This window comes from Onychomys torridus, chromosome 23 (genome assembly GCF_903995425.1).
Source record: "Onychomys torridus chromosome 23, mOncTor1.1, whole genome shotgun sequence".
NCBI lineage: Eukaryota > Metazoa > Chordata > Mammalia > Rodentia > Cricetidae > Onychomys > Onychomys torridus.
Genome location: NC_050465.1, coordinates 16,745,232 through 16,761,771, shown reverse-complemented (window position 1 = coordinate 16,761,771; position 16,540 = coordinate 16,745,232).

Below are 16,540 nucleotides of genomic sequence, written 5' to 3'. Positions count from 1 at the left end.
GTCTTTTGGGGGGCTTTTATCTTTCAATTTGTTTTGGTCTATTCTAATGTGTTAGTTTTGGTTATATTATATTATATTATAATTCCTTAGAAGCCTGCTTTCTAATGAGAGGCAGAAACACCATGGATCCAGATGGGAAGGGAGGTAGGGAGAAATTGGGAGAGGTAGAGGGAGGGAAAACCATAATCAGGATATATAACATGAGAAAACTCTATTTTCAATACAAGTAAAAGCAAGCAAGCAAACAACAACAACAAAATAGAACATTGCTACAACCTAACTATCACTGTGTTCTATTTACTTGCTTGTCATATCTGGGCATGGTACTGTGTGCCTTACCACAGCCACTGTGTGAATGGTTATGCTGTGTCCTGGGAAACACATTCTCTGGTTTGTCTTTTCTCTGCCTTCATCTTGAAGGATGTGTTTTGTGATTTCCATCCCTGTTCTTAATCTTTCTCCTGGACGTGAAGAAAGGAGGCCCACATCAATGCATATTCTTTTTATATATGCACTCTCAAAGCATTTCTATCAGCACACAAGCTGTCAGTGACTTGTTAAGTATTTTTTTAATTATTCTTTACCCTGGGATCCTGGGATCCTTCACTAGCTTTCATTGAAGAAGTTCATTTAGTTGATTTACCTATGTACCTAATCAGCTCTGTAATGGATTAAAAAATTATGATTTAGTGGATTATTGGAGAGACTTTCCCACTTTGCACTCTTAATGGAGCTCTAAGTCCTGTAATGACTGACTGATTTACCGACTTAACAAATTTATTGTTTAAACTCTAATGGATGCCATAATTTGCTTTCAGATTTGATTCTTTATACATTATAGTTTTGATTACAAATTATATTAAACCAGATCTTTTTTCAATAAATATAATGAAGTGGAGAAAACTTATTGAATTATGTGTCTGAAATGTTTAAATACATATTTTATTTTAGTTAACATTAAATCTAGGCATACATACTATAGATGACATGAGGACCTTAATCAGTGCTATTTACAGTACAGCAACAAAGGTTGTATTTTCATTACTTTCTTCAGTAAAATTACTAGACCTACTAGTCATTGGCTGACATGCCTACTTCCATTATAATTATGTGGTCAGGAACAGAATGCTCTTGAAAACTGGAACTCATGTCATACAAATCTCTAAAAATACATCTGTTACTATTCTGTAAGAAAACTGAATGAATAAAATACATATATTTTATTTTGTAAATATATATATATATATATATATATCTTATAACTATACAGGACATATGTGGATTATTTGTATTTTATGTATGCATATGAAGAACATATTATCTCTATATAATTATATATATATGCATATATGAGAACATAGAGTACATACTTTCTATATAAAATTATAAAAGGAGATCTAGACTAGCCATGGCCATCTGAATATCTGCATACTAGAGACTAAGTAGACCCTCAGCTTCTCAGCGCTGGAAGTTGGGTGCCTCACAGTGAAGGGATCTGGAATACATTGCTCCAAGACAGATAGTTTGGAAGCTTTTTAGTGCATTACTAATATGAGCTTGCAATGAAAGGCTAAAGAGTTTTGCATGTCATATCCACAGATGATGGCAGTAGCAGTAGAAATACTTGCTCCAGAAGAGTGGAGCTTGCATGTCCTGCTTTTCTTCCTCTTTAACTGCTTTTATTTTGTTTGGGGATCCTAGCTGATCACATTGTGCTGCTGCAGTCAAGGTAGATCTTATCCCCACAACAATTGCTTTCCAAAATGTCAATCTTCTCTGGAAATATCCTCAGAGTCCCCTGTATGTGTACTTTACTAAACCTTAAGGGTCCATCAGCTCCGTCAAGTTGTCTGTCAAGATTATCCATCACTCAAGGATAGACAGATGGCTCAGTTAAGAATATTTGTGTTTTTCCAGAGGACCTGGGCATGGCATCTGCATTCAGTGATCCATAAACACCTACAATTCCTGTTTCAGGAATTTTCATACTCTCTGCTGGCCTCTGGCAAACGTGATATTTAAACACACACACACACACACACACACACACACACACACTCACACACACACACACACACACACACAAATAAAACTGTTTCATATTTAAAAGATAATAAGAGTTTGAAGCATTCATTTGCATCAACAAACACTAAGTGTTCAATAAGCTAAGACACAAAGCACAAAGCAAACACTTTTGAGTTTTGTGTGATTCTTCTGTGTAAATGGTACACTCAGTCAGCCAAATGACTTACAAAGCATAATGCAAGTTCTGGTTTTGTTTGTTTGTTTGTTTAATGATTTTGTGACAAATGACTAAAATAGGGCCTTCTGCAAAGACTGAAAAATTAGATAGGAGAGAAACCACTTGACAATGAGGAAGATTTGGGGATCCAAATTATATTAAACCAGATCTTTCTTCAATAAGCCCTTGAAGCCAATTAAATCTAACCAGTGGCATAGGTTCAGAGATAATCCTGTGCCCATAGTGTCTAAATGTGACCTATGACTCATCATAATAAAAAACACACAGCCTCAGGAAGATATTTAAGATGCCAATGTAACCTGTGATACATCAAGTTTGTTGGTAGAACTACATTTAACAGAGACTGAAAGAGAAGGTGCATGAAACGCAAATGATTAAAAAAAAAGTCCATGTGACATAAAATCTTTCATCCTTTGTAGAACATAGACTTTTTTTTTTTGAAATATTCAATGCTCTTTTTGCTCTGCACCTTTACACTGTTAGAAGAGTACCTTTTAAAATGTCTTTTTTGTTACTATACAGGTGTACACATTTCTCTATCCAGTTTTTCAACTGTGGAAGATGGGTTGTAAAGACTGTACGAGCCAGAGAATCAGGGAATTTGCTATGAGATTGTGTTTTCTTCTGTTGTCAGAAGTTGCATCCATACAGTCTCACCAACATAACTGCCTAAACATGAGCTGAACAAGGACAACAACACATCCATGACAAAATAGACATGGAAAAGCTCATGAGGCTTCAACCCTACACAAAGAACTACAGGCAACTAAGGAATGCCGAGAATGGGAAAAATAGTCCTGCTTAAGGAAGAGCACACCAATTTGTTATTCAATACTAGATAGCCATTCCTGAAAACACAAATATAAGTTACATTATTCAGGCTGAGATGGTTTTACTTATGAATCTGGAAAGAAAATATTACAATATAAAAGAAAACTGAGTAAATTTAGAAGAATAAAGTATAGTAACATTTTAAATATTTTTTAATTAAGGAAAGATAAAAATAAAAGAAGACAAAATATTCATGGTCTTTTTCTCAATTAATTAACATTAGAATCAACCAGGTTCTGTGTACTAGCTGGTAGCTCAGGCCAATGAAGGCTGTCTCTGTTTGCATCCTCTAGACCAGTGGTTCTCAACCTTCCTAATGCTATAACCCTTTAATACAATTCCTCATATTGTGGTAACCCCTAAACATACAATTACTTCATTGTTACTTCAAAACTGTAATTTTGCTACTGTTATGAATTGTGATGTAAATATCTGATGATATGCAGGATATCTGATATATAACCCATAATGGGTTGGGACCCACAGGTTGAGAACCATTGATCTAGATTGCTGGTATTGGGGAATCAGGCTAATCAAGAGGATTTTGTCAATACTCAATTTTTATCCACTCTAGAGGGTTGGCTTTGTTGCTACAAGGATTTTCCCACAAGCCCCAAGAAACCAAGGACTAGGCTTTTTCCTTGTCTGTGCATCCAGGTGTGTGGCTAATATCCAACCCAAGAGGAATTACAAGTATTCAGATAGTGGGGGAAACAACCTGACTACAGAGATTTGTACCATAAGGGAACAGCCAAGAGACTAATGCAAGCAGTGTGCCGATGCCAGCACTTTCATATCTTGTGCTATAGTAAACCACCCTACACCCTAGGCCAGGCAAGAGGCTATAGGGAACTGACCTGTGCTCAGACCCGCAACCCCCGCCCCTCACCCCCACCCCCGTGCACCACCACTCTGCTACAACAGACCATGGAATGGGGTTTTTCAAAGATTATCACTTGGTCTTGAGCTTGGAGCTTTAAGTATCTGCAGTAATCTACACGCGTCTCATTCCTTATAGGCAATCAACCATGAACGTCTTCATAGCTCAAATTCCGTCTTCTTAATTCAGTGGGTCTGTGCCAGGCCCTCCACTTTTCTATGCCCGCATCTTGATGTTTAACCCAGAATTTGCAGGAGGTATCTGGATTTGTGTTTTGTCTTATCCCAGAATTGCTCAGACAGTAAGCTTCTATTGAACAGATGTTTCCTGGGTAAGACAAGGAGTCAATGCAATCATTTCTTCAGTATTAGCTAGCTTATTTCTCCATTGTTAACCAACTGTCTAGAAGGAGGACTTCCAGACTAAGTAACCATAGCAGATTTAAAGATTTGAGAACTGTGTGTTTCTCCTTTGACAACCTCATCATTAGTGCCAAATTCAGTAGGGCCAACTGTGGTCTTCAGTTAAGATAAACTTAGCCTGCTTATCTTCAGGTTCCCTTTGCCCATGGTACCAGGTTTTGAGTTATGTACTTCTTTACCTACCTCCGCATTCTCTTGCTGCTCTTCACCTGTTGGTTCCTCTGCCACTTCTTTCTTGATTCATGGTTTTCTGTCTGGAATGTAGTTTCTCACCTGTTACCTCAGTTCAAACTTGAAGAGACACAGAAAGGAAACTATATTTATTTTTCAGATTATAATGTGTTTACATTTCTCTTCCCTGTCCTTCTTCCAAACTGTCTCCTTGCTCCCTTTCAAAACTCCATCTCATTCAGAGCCTCTGAACCTCCCTTCTAAAGTATGCAGGGTAGATCAGCTTTCAACATCTATGGCCTGGCTTTCTAAAAGTGTATTTTATCCAGAATGAGATGGGGAGAGAGTAGTGCTGACTTGCCTACATACAGATAAGAACTGTGGAGTGGTCAAGCCTGAAAAGTCATTCCATGTAGGCAATTCTATTATGCATGGGATTATGTAGTACAGTTTTTTCCACAACTAAATTGGGCACAATCCAGGGCCACTTTGCTTTCACACAGTGTTAAGATTTTGAACAATCACTAAGTCTGTTCTTCAGCCCTCAAGTAATTCATACAGCATCAACTATTCACAGACACTTACTATTGAATGCTTATATTATCCACATAACAGATTATAATAAGTAACTCAGGTTCCTATTTGCATTAATACTACTTTTTTTGAAAAAATATTAACAAGAAATGATCTTATACTAAAATCCTATACATATTAGAAAATTCAATATACTAACTCTACAGATTTCAGTCTATTTTAAGAATTCTTAAGAATTGACAATATTAAATTTGGAAAACTGATAAATAGTATAATGCTAAAATTTCAACTTTATATAGTATGCAAAAATTTTTCTCACCATTTTTATTTTGATGAGATGATATTTTTAAACAAAAAAATTATGCTTTGAGTAAAATGCAGTACTTTACCTGTTTGTCAAATGCTCCTTGTTTATTTGCTTCTCTGTTAAGTCAAGGCAGAACTAGGTGGCTGTTAATCAAATAAGTCAAAATTTTATGTTAATTTATTGTCAAAGTCTTATTATATGTGGAAATGCCAGCATTTTTCTCTCCCTCCACTTGGACTAAGTTGACTATTATTCCTCCACCTCATCTTTTAAAGGCTTTATGATAGTAATAAGTAATCCAAGCTCTTAGAAATGTTGTTTGATAACTCTGTTATTTGTAATTGTGCATCGTAGCTAAATGGCAATATAGATTTGTGCTATTTCCATTTACTTTAATGCATTTAGTCCTTGAATATCCAATAAAAGGTTAAAAAAGCTTCCACTATTAATAATAAAAATTGATGTTTTTTCCTTGCATTACCTGCTCAATCTCCAGAATATGGAAGAATTCAGGTGTGTTGATTTATTATGAGAGAACTACTTACTCAGTTAATCTCCAACATACCACACAGATTAGCAAAACAGCTCAATTGTTCTAACTCTTGATTTTACATTTGATTGCATTTAAAAATGATACTTATCTGTAATGTACCATGATTCAATTCACACAGGAAAATAATCATGTCCCTGGAACATAGTCACCTAATAGAATTATTGACTAAGCTATTTTGCCAATGATTGTAACAATAAATTCTGCTGTAGCCTCAATGTACAAGACTGCTGATTTTTATATTCTAAAAATTATTTACACATTTCATGTTATGAGAGAAATTCCAAATTATGCACTTGTCAATATCAGGCTTGTTAAATACAGATAAACTCTACAGACAATGAAAAACTTGTATAACCATGGATTTAGAGATAGAAAAATTAATGTATTTCTCCAAATATAACTTAGTCCTTGAGTAAAATATTGGACATCTGTCCTCTAAAACACTTTGTATTTTATTCTTACAGTTTATTATAGTGTAGTTTTTTTAGTAATTGTTTTTTATATCATATATACTTATATTATTTCTCTCTTTTCTTTATTCCCTTCAAACCTTTCCATATAGCTCTACCTGTTCTCTTTTAAATTCATGGCCCTTTTTCAACTAATTCTTGTTACGCACCTCTCTCTGTTCCTCTCCCTTTCTCTCTCTTTCTCTCTCTCTCTCTCTCTCTCTCTCTCTCTCTCTCTCTCTCTCTCTCTCTCTCTGTTTATTCTTAAATATTTAAATTCAATATGCTCTGTCCAAATAACTTTACTTATATGAATTTGTCTTCAGGACTGAACATTTGGTCTATTATAACCAATTTTGGAAGGCTACTTTTCCCATTCTCAGCATTCCTTAGTTGCCTGTAATTTTTTTTCTGTTGGGTCTATAAAAATATAACAAACTTACATTCAGGTTTTTATAGAATGTAATAAATTTACAATTAACCTCTAAACATTAACTTTATTGTATATTTATAATTATTCTATATTTATACTTATACTAATTTAATTGCAAGTTCTTGTTATATTAATTATTTTAGTTTCCTATTTTTGTGCTATCATCTATTCAAAAGACCATTGGGTTATTATATTCCTTAAAATTTTAAGCCTAACTTTTCCGTCTGAATAAACTTTATCCAGTTTCAGTTTAGAAACCTCTGCCTCTTCTGTAAGACCCTGTATTTGGGTAATACATTCATGATTGATATAAAATAGTCTAAAGGAATTGGATATCTACTGCCTAGACATGATAATCTCATAGTATCAGACAGCAAACTTCCAGTAATATTTGCAAAAAGAATATTTCCACACAATTATAGAGAATTAATTCTGGAAATCATAGTATTCATCTATGACTCTTAATTTCATCATAGAAGGTAACACCATCATTGGAAACAGAACAGAGAGAGCTGTTCCTTTGTAAATGCTGGAATATTTAAAACTCAAGGTGACAGACCATAGAACTCTGAAATTTCACACTTACATTTTCATATTTAAAATTCTGTTTCAAAAGCAAGACAAAAATACTGTAGCTAGAAAAAGCATAAGCCTATTATATGCACTTATAAAGGGTATATTACATTAGTTTTATAGCTACTGTGATCAGCCCAAATACCAAATAAGACCAATAAATAGATGAAAAAGATAAAAACAATTGATTTTCCCAATATTTTAGAAGCTTTGGTCTATCATTGTGGAGAATGTAAACTGGACATATCAGCAGATATAATCATAGCAAGAGACCTGAATGAGACTTACTTTTATCCTCTATTTTATCTTGATTCTTAGTTATTGAGTAGCACTGTTGGGGTGGCTCTTCTCTCCAAAATCAATTCTGTCTATAACTGTCCTCATAGAAATTTCTAGACTTATCTTTTCCTAATTTTCCAGTGCTTCTAAATCCAGGTAAATTGACAGTCAAGATGGATCATCACAGTGGTACACACAAGCCACCACCACTCTTTGGAAGATGACACTTATAAATAATTAAAATGTGACAAGCAGGAAAGAATCACAATACCTTGGGGCACACTGGAGAGATAAATAAAACATAGGCTATTAACTCATTCTGGGCAATGAGAGGCTGGGAAATCACATGTCTCAACTTCATAGTTTGTCTTTCAGGGTTAACCATAAGATGAACATTAGCTCTTTGTAATTATATGAAGAATAACTTACAAAACTGCCTCATTATAGTCAAGCCCTTACTCATTCATTAATCTCACAGCATTTATTGCAGTCTGAAATTGTCTAATCACCTCATATGATTATTTGGATGACTACAAGGAAATAATGTCTTCTGGGCACAGTCATTTTGCTGTACATATAAACTTATGGCAATTGTTACAGCATGTGCCCTATAGAAACTCAAGTCAATGCCCCACCCCAACCCCTTTGTTTGACTTTGCGTCCTCTGATACTCAGTATTGTAGCTTTTCGTCCGCATGTTACAACCCTGTAAATACAATGTTCCAATGCTGTTAACACCTTTGGCCTTTTTTCTATGGGACCTCCAGGCCACCATATTTAGAAATATAAATAAAAAAGAAAAGAAACTCAAGTCAGACAGAGTATCAGCATTGAGAGGAGGTGGACATTACTTCTCATCAGTAGCCACTAAGTTATTGGCAGCTGATACCTGCTGAGAGAGGGAGAGACAGCTCTCTTAAAGAGAGTAGTCACTCAGGAGATTTTAACACTTTTCCCTTCCTAGGGTGATCCATATGTGTCTCTCTAGTGTCCTCCTCTTTACATAGCTTCTCTGGGTTTGTGGATGGCAGCCTGGTTATCCTTTGCTTTGCATCTAATATTCACTAATGACTGAGTGTATACCTTGTTTGAACTAGACCGTCTGAATGTGGGTGCAAGTTACCTAGCTTTATGTGTTTGTGGGTCCCCTGGCAATGGGACCAGGATTTATCCAAGGTACATAAACTAGCTTTTTGGAGCACATTCCCTATGGTGCTATGCCTTACTCAGCCTTGATGCAGTGGGGAGGAGCTAAGTCAAGCCCCAACTTGGTATGCCAAACTGCGTTGACTATCCAAGGGAGGCCTTATCCTCTATGAGGAGGGGATGGGGGTGGGTTGCGGGGAGCAGGAGAAGAGGAGGGAGGGGGAACAGGGATTGATATGTAAAAATAAATAAAACATTTTTAAATTAAAAAAAATACAAAAAATGTTAAGTTTGACCATGCTCCACTAGAAGGATACATATCCAAGAGTATACATGCACCACAAATTGGACTTGAATAGAATCAAAGAAAATTGACAAAGTTGGATGAGTATGGAAGAAAGGAACAAATCTTAAAAAAGCAGGAAGGATGAATATCATCACAACACATTCATGAAATTCAACTACAAATAGATTAAATTTGACATATAATTAAGGGAGACTGGAGAAATTGTTTAGCTATTAAGAGAACTTATTGATTTTGCATAGGATCCAGGTTCTGTTCCCAGCACTCACATTTTGATCATAACCATCTGTAACTCCAGGGTATCTGAAATTCTTTTCTGTCATCCTTGGGTATCAGGAATGCATGTGTGGTGCACTCATACATATAACTCCACCACTCCCCTGCCCCACCAAAAATACGTTTGAATTGCTGATAAATTACATCTCTGATCAGAGTTTTCATTTTCAAAATGTCCTCACATATTTCTCATAGCACTTAGTTTACTGGAGATCCCATCCTGGTGCTCATTAATGTTTTGGTGTTACAGATAGACTTAAATCTCTTTTCTACTCTATTCAATATGTCCTTTATTAGAGGTTGAAACTCTTACTTAATGGTGTTATACTTTATAGCTCATAAGGCTGGATGCACTCCAAGTTAATGTCTGCTTTGTTGTCTTTATTTCACATGGTCCAAAACAATGACAAAGGCTCTTAGCCTTTCATAATATTCAATTCTGTAATCAGTTCCCAGATCCTATAGCTTTGCATATTTTTGCTTCTTTTCATTAGGAACCTGGTTACAATTATCTAGTGGTACATGACACATGTTCCTTAAAGGAGATATTCAGCAAGTAAAGGACAATATATTTACAGTTTGGGGGCTTTGTGGTACATGACACATGTTCTGTAAAAAAGATATTCAGCAAGTAAAGGACAATATACTTACAGTTTGGGGGCTTCTCTCTTGTCTCTACTTCTCTGGTATTTCCCTAGGCTCATGCTCCTTTGGCAGCTCTGAATTAAAACCTCTGTGTTTCAGAGCAGAAAAACTGATGTTTTATTGTTCAACTCTGTTTTTCCAGGCCTGGTCTGGAGAATTCTTTAGGGGAAAAAAATGTAGCTGGAAGTTTTCCTGTGGCCTGCCTGGTCCACAGCCACTCAGACCCAAGTATACACACAGAGGCTTATATAAATTAAAACTGCTCAGCCATTAGCTCAGGCTTAATACTGACTCCTTCTTGCCCTTAAATTCAGCCCGTTTCTGTTAATCTACATGTCACCACATGTTCCGTGGCTTTCTTTACCTGTGTGCCATTTACATGCTGCTCACTGGATGGCAGCATGGTGTCTTCTGACTCAGCCTTCCTCTTCCCCAAATTCTCCTTATCTGTTTATCCCACCTATCCTTCCCGCCTGGCTACTGGCCAATCAGTATTTTATTAAACCAGTGTACAAAATCATTATCCCACAGCATTTCCCTTTTATGTTTCATTAAAAATAGAAAGGTTTTAACTTTAACATAGTAAGATTACATATAACAAAACAGTTATGAAGTAAGAATTATAGCTACAATATCTAGTCTATTTTTTATTTGGGAAAATTAAAGAAGATATGCTATCTATCCTATCTTTGTGAGTCTAAGGTTTCATAGCTACCTTTTCTCTTATAATACCCAGGGAAAACCATAATTATAACTACCTAGTCTTCAACTACATCAAAGACCTCAGAAGGATATAATATTACCTAAGTAAACAGGAAGTGCCTTGTTAGCAATTTTCAAAAATCTAGAATGAGAGAGACAGCTACCTGCCTGGACAGTCACCCAAAGTTCTTCTGCAATATTGGGGCATCCACCTTCAACCTATAGATCTAGACTCTCTCAGTCACTTCTCTCTGTGTCCTGTAGAATGTCTAGCATTTTTTTCTGTGAAGCAAGAACCTGAAGGTCCATCTTGCTTTGTAAACTTCTGTGGTCACCTCCCAATTGGTCCTGCATCTCCAGTTTAAACAACAAACATATCATCAAACAGTCAACACAAGGGCACTTTTTTGCCCAGTGGCTAACTTTTGCCACAATAAAAGTTAACTCCATATGCATTTTCTTCAATGCCCATATCTTTTCTGAAGTAAATTGGTGCTGCCAGGAGCAAACATGTCTCAATGTCCAGAAAGTCAAAGTTCTTAAAACATTTTAAATGCCATATTCTGTAGGTCTTTGAAGTATTTGAAAATAACCCACCTAATTGAATTATATCTATGTATACCTAGAATATTTAATGTGACTATAAGTTTGACTAGCATAGAAGACTAATTATTAGTCTGTATTTCTTAATTATCCATTGCAATTTAAATGAGTTTCATAAACATACCTTAAACAAGAGTAGAAATATATATGCAGCATAACAAAATTAACTTTAAAATTGTAATAAACTAAACCCTATAGCATTGTAAAACATTTTAAACAAGTTGCTCTTTAAAGGTTGGTCCAACAATCCACCCTTTTATCCTATCATATCTATATCCTATATTCCCATATCATATCCCTCTTTCTTCTTTTAGAAATATATTGACTATGAACAATAACAGTTTGTAATCAACAAACTAATCAAAGACAAACATCCATAATCCATTTTGGGGGAATGTGGGCATAGTGTTCTAGGCTACTTCCTGCTGTTAAAGGGTGCTGTATTCTTATGGGGATCCTGAGAAAATTAAGAATTGTTGTCAAGTCCTGACTTGAACAGTCTCTGATGTTGTATTCTCTGAGCCAGTTGCCTTGAGGTTGATTTTGGATGTTGGATCATGTGGGCCATGGTGTCAATAGAGACCTTTCAGGAGGTCTTGGCTGGTCAAACTATATTAGCCTGGAAGCAATCCAGGGGTTCTCATCTTCTGTGGATACAAAAGCAGAACCTGTTTTCCAAAGCAACATATCCTTAGACATAAATTTTGAAGTTAAGATACCTTTAAAATATACATATTGATTTAACTCAGCAGCTTTTACAATCAAATATCGTTCTGAAATTAAAAATACCAAAGACAACACAGGCTTATTTTTTATATTACCTTTACTGCCTCTTTAAAGACTTTATTTTTTTAAAACTATTTCTTTATATAACTTTGTATATTCCCTTTCCTCTCACTTCCAAGCATACATACATTTTTATACACACCCTAAACCATTTAGAGGTTTATTTAATCTGAATCTGAGTTATTGTGAATCTATTGATTTAAACTGTAGAATGACTAGGACTGAAATGGCAGCTTTGGCTGCTGGCTCTGCCCACCTCAGCTTTCCAGTTCAGCTGGAAGAACTCTACTTACAGCCAGCTCTGGGAACCATGCTCACTGCCAACTCTGGGAACCAGTGGGTCTATGCCTCCATCCAGCATCCAGCAACATGTATTCCAGAGACTCTTTTATTTTTTATTTTTTGTACTAGTAAAAGCTAATTGCAGCATTCACCATGTTGCATGGCTTGCAGAAACTTCCGTGTAACTCATCAGGAATCTGCCATGTTGTGCTCAAGCCAGAATTCTGTGGCATCTCACCACCCACATGAGACATGAAGCAGGAACCTCTTTTGGGCTCCATTTAGAGTTGCTTATTAGGTATTTTAGGTTTTAGATGGTAACTCAAGCCATTGGGTGTCATTTGTAGCTAGAAATTTCTCCGGTCTTGGGGGAGATGGATTCCCAATTTTCTAAGGAAGCACCATATTGATTTCCAAAGTGGCTGTACAAGATTGCATTCCCAACAGCAGGGGAGGAGAGTTCCCCTTGCTCCATATCCTCTCCAGCATAAGCTGTCTTCTGTGTTTTTGATCTTAGCCATTCTGACATGTGTAAGGTGTTATCTCAGAGTCGTTTTGATTTGCATTTCCCTGATAATTGGGGATGTTGAGCAATTCCTTAAATGTCTTTTAGCCATTTGAACTTCCTTCCTCTGTTGAGCATTCTGTGTTTAGTTCTTTAGCCCATTTCTTAATTGGACTGTTGGGCATTTGATGTATAATTTCTTGAGTTCTTTATATATTCTGGGTATCAGCCCTCTGTCTGATGTGGGGTTGGTGAGGACCTTTTCCCATTCTGTAGGCTGTCGCTTTGTCTTATTGACCATGTCCTTTGCTCTACAAAAGCTTCTCAGTTTCAAGAGGTCCCATTGATTTATTGTTTCTATCAGTGTCTGTGCTACTGGTGTTATATTTAGGAAGTGATTTCCTATGCCAATGCATTCAAGACTACTTTCTACTTTCTCTTCTGTTAGGTTCAGAGTCACTGGATTTATGTTGATGAAGACCACATGAGACCAGGAAGAAGCAAAGTGCTAGAGAGGTCCCCAGAAATCCACAATAATACATCCATTGTAGACTACTGGCAATGGTGGAGAGAAAGCCTGATCTGACCTATCTGGTGATTAGATGGCCAAACAACCTAATGGTCGTGCTGGAATTCTCATCCAATAACTGATGGAAGTGGATGCAGAGATCCTCGGCCAGGCCCCAGGTGGAGCTCCAGGAGCCCAATTGTAGAGAAAGGAGGGACTGTAAGAGAGTAAGTTGTTGAGACCAAGATTGGAAAAGCACAGGGACAAATAGCCAAATAAATGGAAACACATTAATTATGAACCAAAAGCTGTGGAGCCCCCAGCTGGAGCAGGCCCTCTGGATAAGTGAGACAATTGAATAGCTTGAACTGTTTGGGAGGCATCCAGGCAGTGGGACCCGGACCTGTCCTTAGTGCATGAGCTGGCTGTTTGGAATCTTGGGCTTACACAGGGACCCTGCTCAGCCTGGAAGGAGGGAACTGGACCTGCCTGTACTGAATATACCAGGTTGAATTGAATCCCCAGCGGAGTCTTGGCCCTGGGGGAGATGGGAATGGATGGGAGAGGCTGGGGGGAAGATGGCGGAGGGGTCTGGATGGGGGAGGACAGGGGAACCCATGGCTGATGTGTAAAATTAAAACATAAATATAATAAATAAAAAAGGAGAAAAAAAAGAGAATATTGTGAGTGGTAACCAAAACCCAGAAAGACAAAAGCTGCATGTTCTCTCTCATTAGAGGCTCATAGCTCCAAATCTTCAGATGTGAGTACATTTCTTGTAGTAATTTCAGAAACCAGAAAATAAACAAAAGCATTGCCATGTAGAGGGGTTGGGGAGTAATAGGGAAGGGAATGGTAGCGTGTAAATGATCTGATTAGGGAATTGGGAAAGAGGGGCTCCTTAGGGAGGAATAAGGAGGTAATATGATAGTAGGAAGAGAATAAAGGGAAATAATAGAATTGAAGTTACCTACTAGGAGAAAGGGAAAGTTAGAGATGCTATTTGGAGGAAATACAATACAGAAGAAGGGGTAGGTAAGAAGAAAGTAACAATAAGGATGTATGGGAAAGCCATAATGAATAATAAATACTATTGACTACCCCAAAAAATCTATAATGTACTTAATTCCATATATATATATATATATATATATATATATATATATATATATATATATATATATTTTTTTTTTTTTTTCAATTAACTTTTCTCATCTAGGATGATGATGTTCTCTCCAAGATTCAAATACTGCCTAACCAAAAACAAACAAACAAACAACAAAAAAACCAAACAACAACAACAACAACAAAAATAGCAGACATGAGATTGAGTCCTTGGCCAGAGCTATTCAAGGGACTCCCAAACATACAACCTGATGCTGTTGCCCTGGTTAACTCCCAGCCCCAGAGACAAAATGTAAGTCCCTGTTGAGGAAGACACCATGCACTTCAGAAATATGGCCCATAGATCCCTGAGCTGAACTGACCTTGAGGTTCCTTCCCTGTGAACTAGCTTTCATGGTACGAGAAGTCAACACACAAGGAGGGAAGCACCTGACAGTCTTACCCATTTGTGCTGCCTAAGAACAGCACAGACAACCAGCATGGCATGATACCCACAAACTATGGCTGGTGCTGGAAACATAGCAAACTATGCAGTGCCAGTGAAATGAAGTAATAGTTATTGGAGTAGACTATACAACTGCTAATTTATTAAACCAGCATTATCGCTATCAAAAAACTATAAACGTTTGTCCTTATAACTACATATAAATGTAGTTTTCTCCCCTCATCATGAAAATTACTCCTTTCATCATATGAAATATACATTGGAAGGGTGAAAGGGAAGGAAGAAATATTGTAACTATATTCTCAAAAATAAATAAAATAAAATACATGATTGTAGTGTGGAATGTGAGGTAAAGTGTGACACATGGAAAATTAAACTGGAAATAATAGAACACAGTTTTTTTGTTTTTTATAATAAAAACTTTTTTTTTTAGAGCCAGGGTTTCTCTGTGTAACAGCCCTAGCTGCAACTTGCTTTATAGATCATGCTGGCCTTGAACTCACCAAGAACCCACCTGCACCTGCCTGTGCATCCTGAGTGTTGATATTAGAGGCATGAGCCCCCATGCCCAGACAATAGTACATAATTTTGAAAAGAAAAACAATGTATGCAGCTATTCATCACTTGGTTGCAAAGTTAGATAGACAGCTCAGTATGTACTAATTCTTGCCGCATCCAAAGCGGAATGCATCAAGCTACGACTTTTTACTTTATTACTCCCCACATCTTGAGTGAGGGGCTCTCTGTCACTCATCCCGAAACTTGCCTGACCATCAACAAGCCCCAGCAAGCTCTATGTTTACCATATTGAACAAGGGTTACACATGTGGCCACAGATATGACCAGCTTCCATGTAAAATGTTTATTATATAAATTTTGTCACAGTAAGTATTTGAAAATTTTAAGTACAGAGAAAAACATTCATGATTTATTAAAAATTAAATTTAGTCTCATATACTTAACCATACAATAGATACATCCTAATGAACTGTTACTTTTGGGAAAATATTCTAATGGAAATATGCAATGGCCACAGAAATAGTTTAATTAGGTAACTTCTCCTGCTATTCTTTAATCTGCAAACACAGGTCTCTTAAAAAGTGGTTTTAATATTCCAGGGAAAGAACACTGGCTTGTGATAGTAGACATGAATAGAAGTAAAGAGGCTATTAAGAAGTAGATGTGGCAGATTATACAAATGTTCCAATAGTGTGTTAGAGGAGTCATCAGGTAGGGGCACATGAGAGTAAAGGACACTGCTGACGGAAGTGATTGGAGCAGGGCAACCGAAACATTGTTATTAGAATGGGTTGGACAAGAGTAGAGTACTATGAGCTATGACAAATTATGAGAAAATTATATGTGCTTAGGTACATGTGTTTACAAAGTTTGTTAGTAAATGTTTAAATATCTTTAGTTACAAACAATATAATTAATATTATATATTTATATATTTATATATATTTATATATATATATATATATAATTATAATTAATATATATGATTGGGGAGGGTGG